Source organism: Pithys albifrons, chromosome 16 (genome assembly GCF_047495875.1).
Source record: "Pithys albifrons albifrons isolate INPA30051 chromosome 16, PitAlb_v1, whole genome shotgun sequence".
Lineage (NCBI taxonomy): Eukaryota > Metazoa > Chordata > Aves > Passeriformes > Thamnophilidae > Pithys > Pithys albifrons.
The window spans coordinates 7,186,206-7,203,749 of NC_092473.1; the positions used below are offsets into that span (position 1 = coordinate 7,186,206).

The window sequence follows — 17,544 nt, forward strand, 5'->3', positions numbered from 1 at the left end:
CTGGAACTTCACACACATTTGTGTGATGGTGTTGTGATTACTCTCAGTATTTATCTAAAGCACATGAGCCAAACGACAGAGACACTGGAAATTTTTAAAGAAACAACAAATGAACAACCTGTTAATTGAACCCCTTTGCTTTTGGAGCAATTCTTTGGTATTCAGAGATATAAAGTATTATCAGCACTTTCACTACTTGCAAATTGTATTCAAGATTTGGATTTTCTGCCTGAACTAGGTTTGCAGAAATACCTACATCAGCACAAGTTCATGTGCTCCTCTAGAGGACAAGCACTAAATCCTGCAATTTTTCCTAAAAACACCCCACTTGGTAAAGTGAAAAACTTAAAAATGAGAACTGGCCAGGCAACTCAGCTTCACTCTCCACTCTGCCTTCAACTGCACAGCAAAGGCTGCTGCTCAGGGAGACTAAACCAAAGGGGCGCTGAATTTATCTGTTTGGAGAATATTCTTACTAGGAGTGTACATACATGTGTTGCTCTCTGTTGGATGTAAAACAAGCACAAATATAACCATGAGAGACAAATGTGTGAACAAGCACACAGCCATCCAGAAATATTACTGATTAAATTAATAGAAAATCTGACACACTATTACTAAATGGTGTCAAGAGCTAATAAAAAAAAGTTTTAAACTATTTCCTAATTTACAAGTCTTTTAAAAAACCTTATAAATATATTAAGTACACTTAGTATATTATTATACTATTATAAATTGTTTTAAGTGTATTTATAAAGAGCATAGCTGTACAAAGAGTACAAGTTACATGCTGGCAATCATTAGCAAAACCTCAAGGCATTTCTTCTGGGGTACCTGCCTTGAGATGCACTTCCCATAGAAAAATACATTTAAAATTATATCTTTTAAAGAGAAAATCCTAAAAAATACCATCCCAAGTGACATATCAAAATGAAAACACACTTGAAAATAGTTCAGGGAAATTTATTAATCCATTCAAAAACTCCTAAAATAATAGACAAATTGTACAATTCAAACCAGCCATAATGAAGATAAAGACCCCAATACTTTCTGTACTACAACCTCAGTATATTCAGCTGTTTTTAAAACACACAAATTCTGAGACCTTTGTCTGCCTGAGCACCAAGGAAAGATCATAAAAGCACAAACACACTCCTTTGCTTTCACACTTCCAGTCACTGTGCACAAGGGAAGGTGCCAAGATGGCTCATCCATGTGTGTGGCTTGTAACACACACCATTTATGCAGTGTTTTAAAACAAAAAATGATGTTTTCTCAGGTAACACCCAAGTATAAACAGTGCAACCATAATTCTCTCTGAGGTCCCTTGCACAGACCTGCATCTGCAGTGCTGTGGTGTGAGCAGACCCCACCACACACACATTCACACACTTCTCTGCTCATGTTACATCACAGCTCTTACTTTCCTAAAGCTTCACTGACACATCCTACACCCTGAAAAGCTTTAAGTATGTGTTCAACTTAGTGCAGCCCATTCAGTCTCATAAACACATGCTTAAAGCTTTGCTGGATTGCAACTTTACCTATAAATAAATTGTCATTTTAAAAAATATGGGGAACAAAATTAAAGATTGGGCATTAACTTAGTTAGACAGAATGTCAGTTCCTGGAATCCTGTCTCTTCTACTTTTTTCTTAATAGGAAATACTGAGAAAGTTGTCACCTCATGAGATATAAGAACCATTTGTAGGTATTAACTGGACTTTACTGAAACACACTAACAATCTGAACTCATTTTAATGAGTTTCTCTGATGAATTTTTATGAGCTACCTCTTCTACATTTAGAGTAAAGAATGACTGGCACATAAGTTTAATGTCTCTAGAATTTTTATTGCAGTTTTCAGCAACTGTTCCCCAGCCTTCCAGCAGGCTACTAGCTTTAGAAATAAAACGTGGGAATAAAGACACAATTGTCCATCTTCTGCAGGTATACAAACTAGGGCTAATTATTTCACAAATTTGGTCTTAGAAGGGTAGAAAAGCAGTGGGTTTTCTTTTTGTCTTTAGAGTTTTGTTGATTTGTTTCACTAGTTGGTGTGAAGACCAAAAATTAGCTTAACTAGGACTTCTCTCCCACTTTGTTGCTTTTGGCATCATGCCCCAGTTTAAGCCCATTTTCAAACATCTAATTAATGGCTTTAGCCAAGTACCCAAATATGAAATCTCAAAATACTGTCTACTGAGTCAACAATCACAGAGCTCCAGTTTATTGCACAAGTGCAAAACTGTTACATTAACATCTGGATTTAATAACAGTAATCTGAACACTTTAATAAATTCTGTAATGTGCATTTGCTTTGGAGTTTCAGGATATGGAAGATTTTTGTGGCTGTGGCTTCCACAGAGCCTCAGCAACCATGAAGAGTAGTTTTACAGCAGCCATCAATCTTTACCACAGAAGGAAAGTTTGAAAATCACATAACTAGTATTATGTGACTCTGGCTCTTGGGCTTCAGGTGCTAAACAGGCTTAAACAATGCCAGGAATAGGGTTCCCTGTCCACAGCACAGCACAGAATAATTTCATTTAAAGACACAAACATGAAACATTCATGGTTGTCAAGTGCAAATAGACTTAATTTCAGTTGTTGATCTCCTTTTTGTGGCCATGCTGCTAGAAGAGTAGCACACATTTTCACAGTAAGAAACAAAAGGTTTGGATTTACTAACCCAGGACACAAAGTGAACTGGTTTGCCAAGTCTAATCAAACCTGCTCTTTGTGTAGCCTGAACACAACCCCAAACACACCTTGCCTGCAGGTTAAGGGAAGCTCCCCCCTCTGCAGGTGTTTGCAGTTGCTCTGGTTTTGCCTAACACTCCACTTTGGGGGTTTGCTGGAACACATCAATGCTCCAGATACAAACCATCTGCTGTGTACATCCAGTCTTGCATGTCTTGCTGTCCTTCAGTCTCTGGAGCAGTTCTGAGCCATGAAAGTCCCATGTCTGGCTTTTTCTGTAGAGGTGGAGCCAACGCTCTGGTTTCTCCAGAGGCCTCAGCAGAAATTCTCAAGACTTTAAGCTTGGTGCTCTGCCTCAGATACTCTGAAAATCAGGCAAGGCCTCTCACTCCCTTTTTCCTTTACAGAACATGGGGAGGGAGGATCACAACTATCACCATTTTGGGACCAGCTGAACACCAGAGCATAGAGTTCCAAAGCTGAGAATGTCTTAGTTGAAATAACCCAAATTCCCTGTTTTCCTAAGCTGCCTGAGTTCCCTTCCCAGCACCTCCAACACTTTGAAAAAAGACTAACATAACCTGTGAAGGCTTGCAAACATGACAGTCCTCTAAAGGGGGAAAATATTTTTTAATCAGCATATGAATATTTAATTCAAAATTTTAAGAGGTGATTAAATATCACTCATATCAAATGCCAAGACATAAAATCACAGTAACTTGCTCTTAGTTTATGTAACAGAGATCTGTATATCCCCAGACTTCTGTTTGTATAGGAACATATCCCTTGGAAAACCTTCCATTTTAACTGGATTATAAAACCAGCGCAATTTAAAGGGACACACTGCTCACTAAAAAACCAGCAGCTTTATTTAAAAAATGTATTTAGAAAGTTTTAATTATTTTAAGATACAGCACTTACCTCGTCCTTATTTCTAGTCCCCTTCTACAGTGTCTGTTTCAGCACATTTCTGGGCAGTTGGAAAGCAAAGAAGAAAACAGAAGTCACAAAAATGTCACAAGGATTCTTTACAAGTTATATATTCTAGTCCATCTAAGAAATTAAAGCCCTAGGAATACTAGTTCATCTTTTTCCATTTTTGCAGTTTTGTGATGCCGAAGTATGTTATCAGGTTAAACTCCTGAGAGTAACCTGATTCCAATATGCTCTAAGCACATCTTTTGGCACCTTTTGTGATACTACTTAAATTCTAAGGCATTATTTGTCTTTCCAGTTACCTCTGGCAGGAACAGCAGTGCTGGAGGTGCACCACCCTCTCCTTTTAACTCAAGTACAGTATACAAGACCAGTTCCAGTTCCTTCAGGTCCACCTTGCATAATTTCTTAGAGCTGGAATGTCTTCACACTTAGAAGTTTAAGCACCAATTATATCTATACACTACAACTGCATTTAGTAGCAAAAATGTATTTTACTTTTCTATGGATTCCAATACAATGGAACCTTTATAAAGAAAAGGAAACTGCTCACAATGGCATTTCGTATTTTTGCTATGACAACTCAAACATGTTTGTTGTATCATTAACATTTCATTTATTAGTATATTTCAAAGTATGTGTGTACAAATACACATAAACAGACACACAGGATTATGTCAACAGAAACTTACTGCATACTAAATTTAGAAAAGTTAAAGAAATCAGTTATTTTAAGACTGGAATTTATCAAATGCTGTTTCCTACAACATGAATGAGGTTTCCCAGTTTTGGCTCTGAAGCCACAGGTCTCAGCCTTAAAACATCCCATACATTGCCCAGCCACACAATGTTCCTTTTGTTCCCAGGGATGAATCCTGCACATTGGGTTTTTCCGCACCCAAAGGCCGAAGCTGATGTTGTGGTTTCCCTACATATCAGTGACAGAGGTTAAAGATTAAACACGTAAAAAACCAAACCAAAACACACAAGAGGAAGAGGCTACAGGATGGAAATGTCAAAAAGGCCTAAAAAAACCCAAATGGCCTATGAAAAAATATATTCCCTCTTCCTTACAATATTAATTTCATCAGTAATCTTAACATTGTTTAAATAACTATAAACCACAACTAAGCATATTCCCTATCCAATACATTAATCCATCATTTCACTGATTATCTAATTTGATTGCTTGGCTAACAAAGGCTCCAACTTATTAAACATTTTACACATATAAACACTAAATTTGTCTGAATATCTGTGTATTAACCTCCACTTTTACAGCTTTTTTATACTGACTCATTCAACAGAATCCCACAAACAAAAAAGGTAAATATTAAGGTGGTTTTCATATTATTGGATGACTGCTTCTAAAAATTAATCGCCTCAATAAGTTCAGTTTTCTACACTTCTCCAAATATTGCCAAATCCTCAAAGCTGTTCTGCACTTCCAGTAACATCCCAGGGATCTTCAGCCTCCAGATGTGTTTATTTGCTTAGTAACCAGTGTCATTACCAGACAGCACTCTGTCAAGTTTTATATTCAAGTTATACCACAAAAATTGCAATTTGCCCTAACTAATTACACAGGAAAGAAAACTTTAGGAAGGAACAAGATAAAATGTCAAACATCAAGAGAATAATTTTATGAAATGCCAGCTGTGCCTCTGTTGAGAGGTTTAAAACCTCAGTTAATTCAAGACCTGGGCATTTTTCCACCATAAGAAAAAGATGTAGTGTGATCCCCTTCCCATAAATAAGAACTTTGGGACACACCACATTCACAGGACTGTGTAAGCTTATATATTTTTTGAATGTGAATAATGTTTAAGTATTTTAGACATACTGACATTTGAGATTTCATGGTGCTGTTTGTGAAACATGCATGAAAAGATAATTTCCTGATATTTACTTTGTGACTAAACAAATTATTCACTTTAAATCCTGGGGGTTTTATTTCAGCTAATTGCCTGCTGCAGCCTGAAATCCTGGTATTATCCCTCAGCTCCACTAAGACAAACAGCATTTTCTGCACTGCACGCTCGGACAGCAATTCAAACCCCACATAAATGCAATCCAGGCAAAGGCATTTGCTGGCGGAAAGGAAGGCACTGCAGCACAGCTCCTGCTCCCCGCATCCCCAAAATGTCTCTGCCACGAGTGCCAGCCGAGCGATGGGCACCCGGCATGGCATCTGTGCGTACAGGTGCTGTGGATGCACGTGCTGATCATGTAATCACAGAATCATCAAGGTCGGAAGAGACCTTTAAGCTCATCCACTCCAACCATCAAGCCAGCGCGGCCACTGCCACCCCTGAATCGCCTCCCCCAGCGCCAGATCCGGAGCCTTTGGGCACCTCCAGGGATGGTGGTCCCTCCACCGCCTCCCTTGGCAACCTGTTCTCGTGCCTGACCGCTCTGAAATGGATTAACCCATCGCCACTTAAACTCCGTATGTCACAGATAACAAACCGAACTCCCCAACAGCGCCTGCCCCGAAGGCCGAGCCCTTCCCGCAGGGTCACGGAGGGCAGAGCTTTCCCCTCGGGACACGGCGCTCCATCCCCGGGCCGGGCCGGGCCCGCAGTGCCGTCCCGCTGCCCCGGGCCCCGCAGCTCACCGGGGCCGTGAGGTCCTCACTAACAAACACTAACTAAAGCACGCGGCACATCCACCCGCGGCCGGGCCGGGCCGGGCCGAGCGAGCCGCGTCCCAGGCGCGGTGCGGGCACTGCGGGCAGCGGCACCTGCGGTGGGCCCGGAGCCGAAGCCGCCCCACCACCGCCCTCTCAGCGCCCCCGGCACTCCCTCCGAGGCTCCGCGGCCGGGGCGGCGAGCACCCCAGCCCAGCCCAGCCCGGGGCCGGCTGGCAGTGCCGCTCCCGCCCGCGGCCCCTCCGCGGCGGCGGCGGCGGCGGCGGCGGCGGCGGCCGGACCGACCCGACCCAGCCCCAGCCCGGCCCCGCGGCCGTTCCGTGAGCTGCGGACCCCGCGCGGCCGCCCGCCCGTGCCCGCTCACCGCGTCCCGCCGCGGCCATGGCCATGTCCCTGCGCCCGCCCATGCTCCTCTCGCGAGCGCTGCGCCGGCACCGCCCGCCCGGGGCCGCACGTGTGGGAGGCGGGGGCGGCCGCACATCCGGGCACCGCGCCCCGCAGCGAACCGCGGAACGTGTGCGGGGCCCGGAGCGGGGCTGAGGGGTTGGGACAGAGCACCGCGCCCCGCAGCGAGCCGCGGAACGTGTGCGGGCGCGGAGTGGGGCTGAGGGGCCCGCGGGGTGGGGAGAGAACTCTGAGAGCACCGAGCCCAACCCCGGGACACAACAACACCTCGGCAGCCCAAGCGGGGCACTCAGTGCCGCGGCCAGTCTGTGCTTAAACGCCTCCAGGGACGGTGACTGGGCAGCCCATTCTAGTGTCTAATCACCCTTTCTGTGAAGAAATTCTTCCTAATGTCCAACCTAAACCGCCCTTGGCGCAGCTTGAGACTGTGCCCTCTCTTGTCCTGTCGATGGGAGCAGAGCTCGACACCCACCTGGCTCCAGCTTCCTGTCAGGTAATTGTGGAGAGCGATAAGGTCCCCCCGAGCCTCCTCAAGCCCAACACCCCACCACCCCCCCCCCCTCCCGGCTCCTTCAGCTGCTCCTCACAGGAGTCCCAGACCCTTCCCCAGCCCCACTGCCCTTCTCTGGACCCGCTCCAGTCCCTCAGTGTTCGTGCTAAACTGAGGGGCCCAGCACTGGACACAGCGCTCGAGGTGCGGCCTCAGCAGTGCCCAGCACAGGGGGACAGTCCCTGCCCTGGCCCTGCTGCCTCACTATTCCCGATACTGCTATTTCTGGACCTTCTGTCCTGGGCAAACCTGCCCGTCCCTCAGCGCTGCCCCTCGGCCGAGGGGGAGAAGCACCAGGGGCTGCGGGGGCACCAACTGGAAATGGGAAGCACAGCTCAGGGCACGGCTTCAAATGTCAGCTGTGCAAACACAGGCAAGATGGGACTCATACCTCGTGTGTTTTACCTCAGGCTTAGCTGTCAGTGTCTGAGGTGACTGAACTTGATTCCACAACAAACCAATCACGAGGAAAAAAAATTCTTCAAAGAGGTTTAGGAAACCTGATGATTTACGCTTGAGAACATGCAATAGAGAACACAGGCACTTATTCTGCAAGCAGAATGTGATCGTGCACGCACACAATAATTTATTGCGTGCGTTGTGCAACACTGTGCTCACAGCAGTGAATATCTAACAAATTGCCTTCTACTAATCCTGAGCCAGTCCTCTTCCAGAGGTACACTGCATCAGGCCTGGTATTATGCAACTTTGCTGCTTTTGGTTGTATTTTTTTGACTCACAGATTAAGGACTTGAGCTGCCATTTGGTGCAATGGTCTAATACTGATTTTTTATTATTTGCCATTTGCTGATGTCCAGGAGCTGGCTGGGAGCTGCATTGTGCTTACACTCTGTGCTGACCAAGCAAAACTTGGTTCCCTGCTCCAAAGAGTTTTTTGGTGCATTTGTTCAGCAGTGATACCACAAGTGCAAAAAAAAGGTCATGTTTTAATTTCTTATGGTTTTAAGACAACATTGCAATATGCTTCACTATAAATGAATGCTTTGACAGTTTAAGAATTACTTGTTCAAATTGTTTTAGATGGATTGGAAGGGTTATCAGTTGTTTCGCTTTTTAAAACGGGGTATATATCTCTTACATTTCTCTAGATTACAGTTAGCTAATCCAATTTTATCTGGTTTCAGAAAGAAACTAAAAACAACAATGACCTGGAAACTTAGCAATGAACTATGTAAAGATCTCATTAAAAGCAGTAATTGGCTCCAGATTTACTTCTGTCCCTCTTCAAATGAAATAGTTCAGATGTGAATCTGCTTTTAAAACAACAATGCAAACAACCACAAAGAAGTGCTCAGTTTACCGTGTAGCATCTAATCAATCAAATTAGGGTTACAAAGCAATTAAGGTGTCCTGCTGTGCTATTATGTAATTTGGAGAAGGTTCTAAAACACTGGAAATTAGAGTGGAGAAATGGATACAAATTCAATGGATGTCTGTTGTGTGCAAACATCATTTTCTCAAACTGGCAGAAACAATGCTTTAAATTCAGGATAGATTATTACATAACAGCAAGCAGCTATTGCTGCTGACAAAACCAGAAGGAATGAGTATTGGAGGTGTATGAAAGTAGGTGAGACTGATACAGTTAAACAGACCTGTGCAGGAGAACAATTATTGGAATGTCTTTAGTTCTGATTCCTTTTGGCATGGACAAGTGCATTTAACATGGTCAGAATTTGTAGAGAGTAAAGACTTTTATTAAGAAATTCTTATTCAGCAATATTTGTATTTTAACACAAAACAGGGATTCAGCCAAACATCTCTACATCTCTGCTTTTCACATTTAGTCTCCATGGACAAGTCAAGGAGGTTTCATCAGGTTACCCCGATGGCCTTGCCTGGAACATGTATGTTATCCTTCAAAATTACTCAGTAGTTGGTGTTGCCCTTTTCTATGTAATCTTTGAATTCTTTTATTGTTTCAGGAGTAAAACGTTGGCGTAGAGACTTCTAGGGAAACATAACTGAATAACAACAATAAAATCCTTACCTAAAAATTAAATAGTGCACAAAACCTAAAAACTAACTAGGGGAAAACAGATCTATATTGTAAGTACTAGAAAAGAATTTTGGTTGTGGATGATACTGAGGATGAGACGTCAGATAATTATGTCAAAGAAATTATGTTAGAATTTTCCCCTATTTTTCAAATGCACTGAAAACAGGAGTATTTGCTCTATCAGACTCTTTGGATAGGTTTCTATTCACAAAGAATTCTTTCTTTTCTGTTTTCCTAAAAGGATGAGACATCCCTTTGCTGACAAAGTTCAGTCTGTCTCCTCATCTTCTTTTCTTTTAAGTTAACCAACACATTGGAAATCAGAAACCTAAAAGGATTATGTGATTTCAGGTCATGGTAACATATAGATCGTATTTCTATCCTTATGTAAGAACTGAAATTCCATCATTACTCCAGACATGCAGTTTACCTGTTTGCAGAGTGTACAGAATATGAGGAAACAAGCACATACAAGAGCATTGTGTAAGAGGTGCACATGCAGCCTAGATCATCTTACTTGTTTCAACATCTGCACTTATTGAAGCATTGCCCATTAATTGATTGGAAGAGTATAGACCTGGTTCATATTATGGAACATGTGGTGAGGATACCAAAACCCTGAGAAAAGATGTCTGAGACAAAGGTGTGTTAAAGGGTTGACATTAAGCAGTTGGTGCTCATTTCTTGAATGCATTTGTGCTTTTTGAAACAACATGATGATACCAGCCAGTGAAACAGAGGACACATTTAAAGCAGGAAATAACTACTTAAAAACAATTTCTTCCATAAAATCACTCTATGGAAATTTTCCAGCTCCACACAATAGTTCTTGTCTTTTGAACGCCACCTTTCCTGTCTTGGGCATGGACATGGACAACACTTCCTCATTACAGAATAGTTCAATGAGAGCCCTCGGCATTTGCCTCCAAGAATAACAATTAACTCAATATTCCCTTTCTTACAACAGAATAAGGATAAGGAGCAGCAGTACAGTGGTTTGAGCTGCCAGAGCAGTGCTGCTGTGTGGTAAGGTGCACTCGGCTCTCCCTCTCTTGCTTCCAAACTACTGTCCTGCTGTTAGAAACAGGTCAATGTAAAAGCACACAAATAACACAATGTCAGCATTTTAATATCCAAGCTAATGGACAAATAAAAAACCTTGTTGTGATTTAAAACAAATATGTATTTCATCTGATGTTGCAAGCTGCATACTTTAGGAAAGGATTGTTTATTTAGTGAAACAATGCAAAGTTTTTTTAGGAATTATTCAGAAATTACAGATGCTTCTCAGTTCTAGTACAGGCTTTATTGATTGTTCTCAAGGTGTATACACTGTGTTCAGATTCGATAAAAAAGACACTTCATTATTTAAAACATACAATAAAACTACTCTGTAATTAATTTTAAATAAGCACAGGACTTATCTAATTCACCCATACAGTTTTGTGTCATTTTAACTGTCAGATTCCAATACAAGCAGCAGTAGTAAAATCATCAGTATACTTGTCTGAGATGTATCTGTAACAATCTTACACATGAACCTCAACGTCATTTGCACTTTTTTCCTAGAGCTTTCCATCAGTTCTTTTCTTGAGGACACTAGAAAAGAGAGGGCTTATTATATTTCTTCTTGACCAACGAGTCCATATGTGCAGTGATAAAAAGAAGACACTGTTTGTTGCCCAGTAATATTAAGAGTACCTTGTTGTCACTCCAGACTGGAGATGGAGCTTCCTATGGACTTGGAATTGCACTGCTATTAGTGCAAGAACTACTGCATCTGATTGATTATTAAAAACTTGCTACTGCTGCTTATAAAAAGATTGTCTACAGTGCTTGTATTCTGCAGGTCTTTCAGTCTACTTTTCATTTTCTGGTATATAAATATTTGGAAAATACATACACCAGCTTTCTGGGGAGGAAATCCAATGTCACTCAATAAAACCACATTCTGTGTAAACTCCAGTGCAGAATTAAAAAAAAACAAAACATTAGTGTACATTTTCAAGTAGTGTTTTTTCTTCATCCTAATCTTGAGACATTGTGATTTGTAACATCCTTCCCAAGAAAGCACTTGAAGGCTGTGTCTGCTAACACAAATAACTGGAGTACTTACTTTAAAACAGAGCCAAATTTGTGCTATTTCAGAGGCAAGCTTAGCACCTCCTCATATGAAGCCTATCATAATTCCACCTCTCTACAAACAGAAATGCCATGTAAATGAATTATATTAAACATCACAATCTCTGGCTCTAGTTATTTATAGGCGTAAGAGTGTTTTGAAGCTGGTAAGTTTTGGGTTTTATTCTGCATTAGAACATGTTGGAAACACCTTCACTGAAGCACTGAAAATTCACACAGATTTTGTATGGGATTAAAAATTAGGCATTTCACAGAATTTCTGTAGATGTGCCCTCACACCAGAGCACTGGTGAACCACCTTTTTCTGTTTGCATTGTAATTAGTACATAGTGTGTGAGGCTTTTTGCTCAGTGTCACTATTTATTGAATGATTAACCTCTAAGAGGTTTAATTAGACATAATAAGAATTCAGATGCTGAGAAAAGCATTTTGTAATCCTTGTTCGTTGCTCCAGCTATTTTTGTCAGAAAGTACTTCCAGTTTTTCCCGCACATCTGTGGAGTATCCACAGTCCACAAAAGAATAATTAACACAGAAGCTTAAGAGAAGTTCCAATAGAGGATATGACTGCAGAAATTGCTGTTTGTTAGCATGTTTTGGTCAGGTCTGAGCTAGAGGGAAAAGGAACATACAGAGGAAACTTTCTAGTAACAATGCAGATGTGGTTATCTTATTTTCATTTTCTAGAGTTAAATTCCTATTACTTTGATATCTTAGCTTTTGCAAAATCTATCATTTGTGCTTTTTCATCATTTTAGGCAGGTTATAGCCTCAAAGTTTTGGACTACCTGCAGAAAAAGAAATTAATTTTTAGCCTTGATTCCCAAAGCCAAGTGTCAACTCCATATTTGATGGTGGATATTGGATTTCTTGGCAGAATTAATTGAGCAAGGACCAATTTTGCCACAAAACTTGTAGGATTATAGCATAATAGTGCAGCTAGCTTACAGCTGAGCAAGTTCCTTTGAAACCAGGATAAGAACTACTATGGCTTCTCCTAGTGTCATATAAATTGTAATTATTATGTTCCAGTATATTCCTTAAAGGCCTGAGATCAAAGGTTGACAAAACGAGCTATGCAAGGAGGAAATTACTACTTTGTCCAAAGATTTTTTTGCATTATTTCAAATAACTGAGAGGGAAGAGCATAAGTTGTTGATACAGTTTTATTTGGATTTGAATAAGCTTTTAACACTCTGCATACAAAGGCCCTCACAAAATGGCAACATAAATAAAAAGGTGTTTCTCTCACAGGGGAACAACCCCTGGAGTTCAGTAGGAAACAAAGGATGGGAATGTTTATGTGAAGTGTCCCACTGTGGCTACTCTTCAGAGAGGATGCTGGACTAGACGGACCTTCAGTATAAACCCCAGAGCCAGTTCTTGTTTCTGTTGGACAAGGAAAGTGAAAGAGGAAAAGACAATGTTTGTCAGCATCATAGTGAAGAACAAAAGCAAAAAATATTAAGACCTCCCACCAGCTTACTGGCTAAATTGGTCGGTTAGATAAGTAATATAAACCATTATTAATTTGAAACGGCCATGTTATAGAAACAGCAGGCTGACCTTATCTCTGCCATAAGTTTTTGTATTCCCCAGAGAAACTTGCAGTGATTTGAACCCAGCTATTGCCCAGCAGGGACACGATGTTTGGAAGCAACGATCCTGCAACTTTAGTCTCTATTGCCGGCTTAGTCATGCTGACCTATGAATGGAGCTCTGCAGGTCATCTGTGGCTTTTCCTAAAAGGAAACAGTGTTACACTTTGGGTTACATCTGAGAAAGTAAGTGTAACTCGTGAAACTTGGCTGTTACTACATTAGGTTGTAGCACTACCAAACAGTAGTTGTTTATATTGAGTGAAAATTCAGTTTTTGTGCTGAAGTTTGAATAGTCTGTCACAAGGAGTGGATATCTATTGATGGCATTTAAATTCTATCTTTTTTTTATTTTTGTTTGGGCCTCCTAGTAGTTGCTTTTCTCTAATCCTCATAATGGCTTCTATTTTTTGGGTATCTTTTCCAGGAGGACCTGCATCCCCTCTATCAGCCCATTTTTCCTCCATTAGACTTTTCTGCCTGTTTTTCCTCTCCTGTAGATGCAGCCCCACCTTTGAACACGTGTGTGTTCCCTCTCTACATCCTCCTCATACCTCTTTTCTCCTCATCTGCCTGTTCCCTTCAGCAACAGGACACATGCCAGGGACTGCTGTTCTTTCATGTCTCAGCCATAGTCCTGCAGCGTTGCAGAAATTGGAGGCTTGCAGGGATGAGATTGAGTTGGCAACAGGAGTCTGCCCACCTACCCCTGGGCTGCAGGTTTGGTTACGTGCTTCCTGTCCTTTTACTCAACAGCTGGTGAAGAAAAAAGGAGGTGAACAAAGATTAAAAACAACAGTCTCTGCTTTTCTTTCCTCCAGGTAAAGTTTAGGTCCCCAGCTGGCCAGTAGGTGAATGTAAGTTCCCAGGTTATTAAAGCTATTCTGTTGATACATTAATTTATATGAAAAAAAAGTCTTCTTCAATAAGCAATTCTCCTTGCTGAGACAGTGCTGGCACGGTCAGTGGCAGCACAAACAGCTGCTCCAAGGCTGGGGGTGTAGTTGGGTTTGGGGCCAGGTCTAACTGTTGCTCCTGTGAGTGCTGAGGTACCTGGGAGGATATGAAATCCATAGACTAATGTGTGTGGCTTTGGGCTGGTGGCTGTGTGAGAAGCAGTTGTTGGCTGTGTGGCTCTAAAGTCAGCCAAGGGACCTGGGAAACTTTCAAGGTGTCCCCTTGGGAAGTGTTTTTCTAGAGAGCTGAGGGTTCATCCTGTGATTCAGTAGAGCAATTCAGAGTCTCGTATTACTCTCTTGCTAGTGGTTAAAAACACCTTAATGAAAAAGAAGCCTGAATGATGGTAGCTGTAATCTTATTTACTGCTATCCTGTGGAGAGACTGGCAAGAAGAGGTATCATTTATCACCTTGGAGCTGGTTGAGCAGGCTCTGCAAAACCGTTCTGTGTTTTCTGCAGAAATGTAGGAAAAGACCTGCTGTAATGTTGAATGTTTTCTCTCCTTGGAAGGCATCTTCTGCTCCAGGCCACATACTCCACAGGATTGCCTGTGTTATTCTACTTTATAGTTTGTTCATTTCATAAATTTCAAAAGATGGAGCTGATGGTCAGTTTGCACTTTAAAATGATTGCTCATTTTTTTAAACTGAATTACCAGTACAGTGTGATTAAACTGCAGACATGTGGGCTCTAAGTGTAAGCAATTAATAGCCCACAGCTTGTGAAAGATCCTGAACTCTTTGTCACTTGCTTCTCTTGGTCTTCAAGAATGAGGATTTCTGAAATTTCTGGTAGTGCATCAAAGCATTTGTGGAGATGGTGTTTGCAGTGGAGATACTTGGTATTAGTTTTGGAACGCTGGCAGCCAGCCCTTTACTTCTAATTAAATGAGGGAGAGAATTTCTAACAGAGCGAGCTAGTTAATTTAATTTAAATTCTTGTCAGAATGCCCAGAGCATTGAATGGGCTTCAGATCATTGAAACAACTTTAGCACAGATTGAAAGAATTAATATAATTAATTCACTACTGCCACAAGAAGAATTCTGAGATTTTGTTTATGCAGTTTGAAATTGATAATGAATATACAAAACCAAATGTATGATACTCTTGCCTTTTCCATGATGCAAGTTCAATTTCTCATGTGCAGCTCAGGGCTGAGAGGCAGAAAGCCCTTCTGGGAGATTGAGTCTCTTGTAATTCCTTTCTGGAGTCTAGAGAGTCCATGGGCTACTTGTCCCAGGTAGTAACTGAAACCATTTCCCAAGGGATGCAGCTATCTTATTGCTCATCAGATTTTGTTTTAGAGTATTTTGAAATATAGTTATACGGAAAGCTTGGCAAAAGAACAGTTTAAAATGTAAAAATAGAAAAATGTGGGGAGGCTGCTGTTCATTTTGTAAGGCAAAGCTTGTGACTTAAGAATGCTGCTTAGCAACAGATGGGGGAAATCTGAAGGTGATCACATCATTTTGCAGTTCCTGAAAATTAATTATTCATGTTCATTCTGCCTTTTAAGTTCCATCCTTTTCATGCCCCTGTTCTGCTGGTTCCCTGGGCTGAGGGTGTGATGGCTCAGCTATAACCAGTTCTGCTGTCAGCATTCCTCTCGCTGATGCTGCAGGGATTCAGCTGCAGGGCTCTGGCTCCGGCTTCTCCAGGCCTCTGTCCCACTGTGCTGCACACAACAGGTACTGATCCAGATGGAATAGGGCCCAAAGGTGTCCTGGGAAGGAAGGATGGACACTCAGGCTGTGCAGTTTCTGTGGGGGCTGTTCCATTAAGCACACTCTCCTGTCTGTCCTAGCACTGTTCCCCCCACCCCCTGGTGTAGCTACTCCTTTGCAACTCCTTCATATGTCTTTTACATGCTTTATAATTGCACAGGGTGGCTTTTCTGTCTAAGTTTGATTTCCTTAGAAAATTACTCAGATTCCAGATTGAAACATTCATTTGATGGTATTGCTACTGAAATGTTGGCAGACTGTGGCATTTGGGAATCTGCAAAGTTCCCATTTGATTCACGTGCCACTGCCATCCTTCAACATGCATAGGGTAGAAGCAAAAATATATTATTATAAATTGGTAGGTAGTGTTTCCTTTATTTATCTGCAGATGCTTTTCCTGTGAACTGAGACATATTGACCAAGTCATTTATCAGCTGGGTAGGCTTAAAGTATAAACATCTCATGCCCAACTGAAAAATTAATTTGCATAAATACTTAAGGAAGCAGTGATTTGCATTCATATTTAACCGGTATATGCCAACAGGGATGTTTGTGCTGTTCTCTGGGTGAATTTCAACTTTTAAAATGCAGTTTTGACACAACATAGGACGTGAATTATTTAGAACAGTAACATTTTTCTTTGTTTCCTGTTATCCCTAAAGCAAGACACTTTCAAGGAAGGATACTGGTTTTTCTCTACATGGAGCCATGAGAAAACTTGAGGGTGCATTATTCAAGGTATTGATCTGGACGAGCAGATTATAAGATTATAAACCAGCAGATTATAAGAAGTTGTTTTGCAAAGCCTGTCACCATATATTGATTATGCTCATTACTTCATAAAAACATGTTTGAAGTCTTGAGTTTTCAAAGCCTTGAAGCTCCTTCCTCCCTCATTGTGTGCCTCAGGGGCATATAAACCCATTTAAACAGAAAAAACAATCCTTTTTATAAAGAAAGTAGAACAGTATTTACCAACATATAAATAGGCACTAATAAAAGTAAAGAATATTTAATATTTAAACCTTCTGAAAGAAAGATCATCTTGCTGCCTGGTTTGTAAGAAAGATATACTTTACATCACATGCCATAATTATTTACCACAATGCATACAGTGATCTTTAGGTTTTCTTATGTTTTTTTTTTCTTACCAACTAATATAATAATCTTGAGTAGCAGAGACAGGTGATTGTGTGCTTTACAGAGTTACCAAAAAGTGCAGCTGGAAGAAGTGCAGTCTGTCCACATATCTGCTACATGATTCTGTTTTAAGAGATTCAGGATGAAAAGTAGCATAATGAAAGTGCTGGTTATAACTTTGCAGTAAACGCACTTATGAGTAGCCCTGGTGCAGGAGGGCAGGGGTCTGGCTGACCTGATCCTGCTTCTCTGGAACTGGACAGGCAGGTGGATGCATAGGGGAGCCTAGGTGATGTATTCCCAGGTTCCCCCAGTCTGTACCTAATGGAGTTTCTGAACCATTTGTGGTGTGAAGGCATGGACACATAGTGCAGAGTGTTGTGAGCTTTTTATGATCAAATATTGGTTCCATTGAGGAATCTCCCTTGTAGATTGTGCAGGACTGTATTAAAGTTTTTAGGCTTCTGTGGCTTAGCACTAAGTGGGAGCTAAGGTGGATTTGTAGTTATAAAAATTGGAATAGGGTCAATGAGCAAGTAGTTTGATATATGAGTACATTGCAGTGATAATGCTTGTCACCATGAGCCCCAGCTATGTGTACTATGTTTGGAAACTATTTAGATATTTGAATGCTATTTTAATATAAATGAATTAATTTTTGGTATCTGTGGGAAATCCTTCAGCGTTAGCAAATATTTTTTACTCTCCTCATGTTAA

The 17,544-nt window shown here is 41.3% G+C and overlaps 1 protein-coding gene across 4 annotated transcripts in view; it reads right to left on the reverse strand.

Moving 5' to 3' along the window:
• MRTFB (myocardin related transcription factor B) overlaps positions 1–6,731 on the reverse strand; it is a 70,545-nt gene extending 63,814 nt beyond the window's left edge. For 3 of the 4 annotated variants that reach the window (XM_071570744.1, XM_071570747.1, XM_071570742.1), the window contains exons 1-2: positions 6,653–6,731; positions 3,624–3,672 (exon numbers count right to left, since the gene is read on the reverse strand). The gene's annotated coding sequence lies outside the window, so the exon portion shown is untranslated. Of the gene's footprint in view, positions 1–3,623; positions 3,673–3,940; positions 3,962–6,652 lie in introns of those variants that run through there. The other variant, XM_071570743.1, reaches the window with a different exon arrangement.
• Between the last annotated feature and the right edge of the window lie 10,813 nt (positions 6,732–17,544).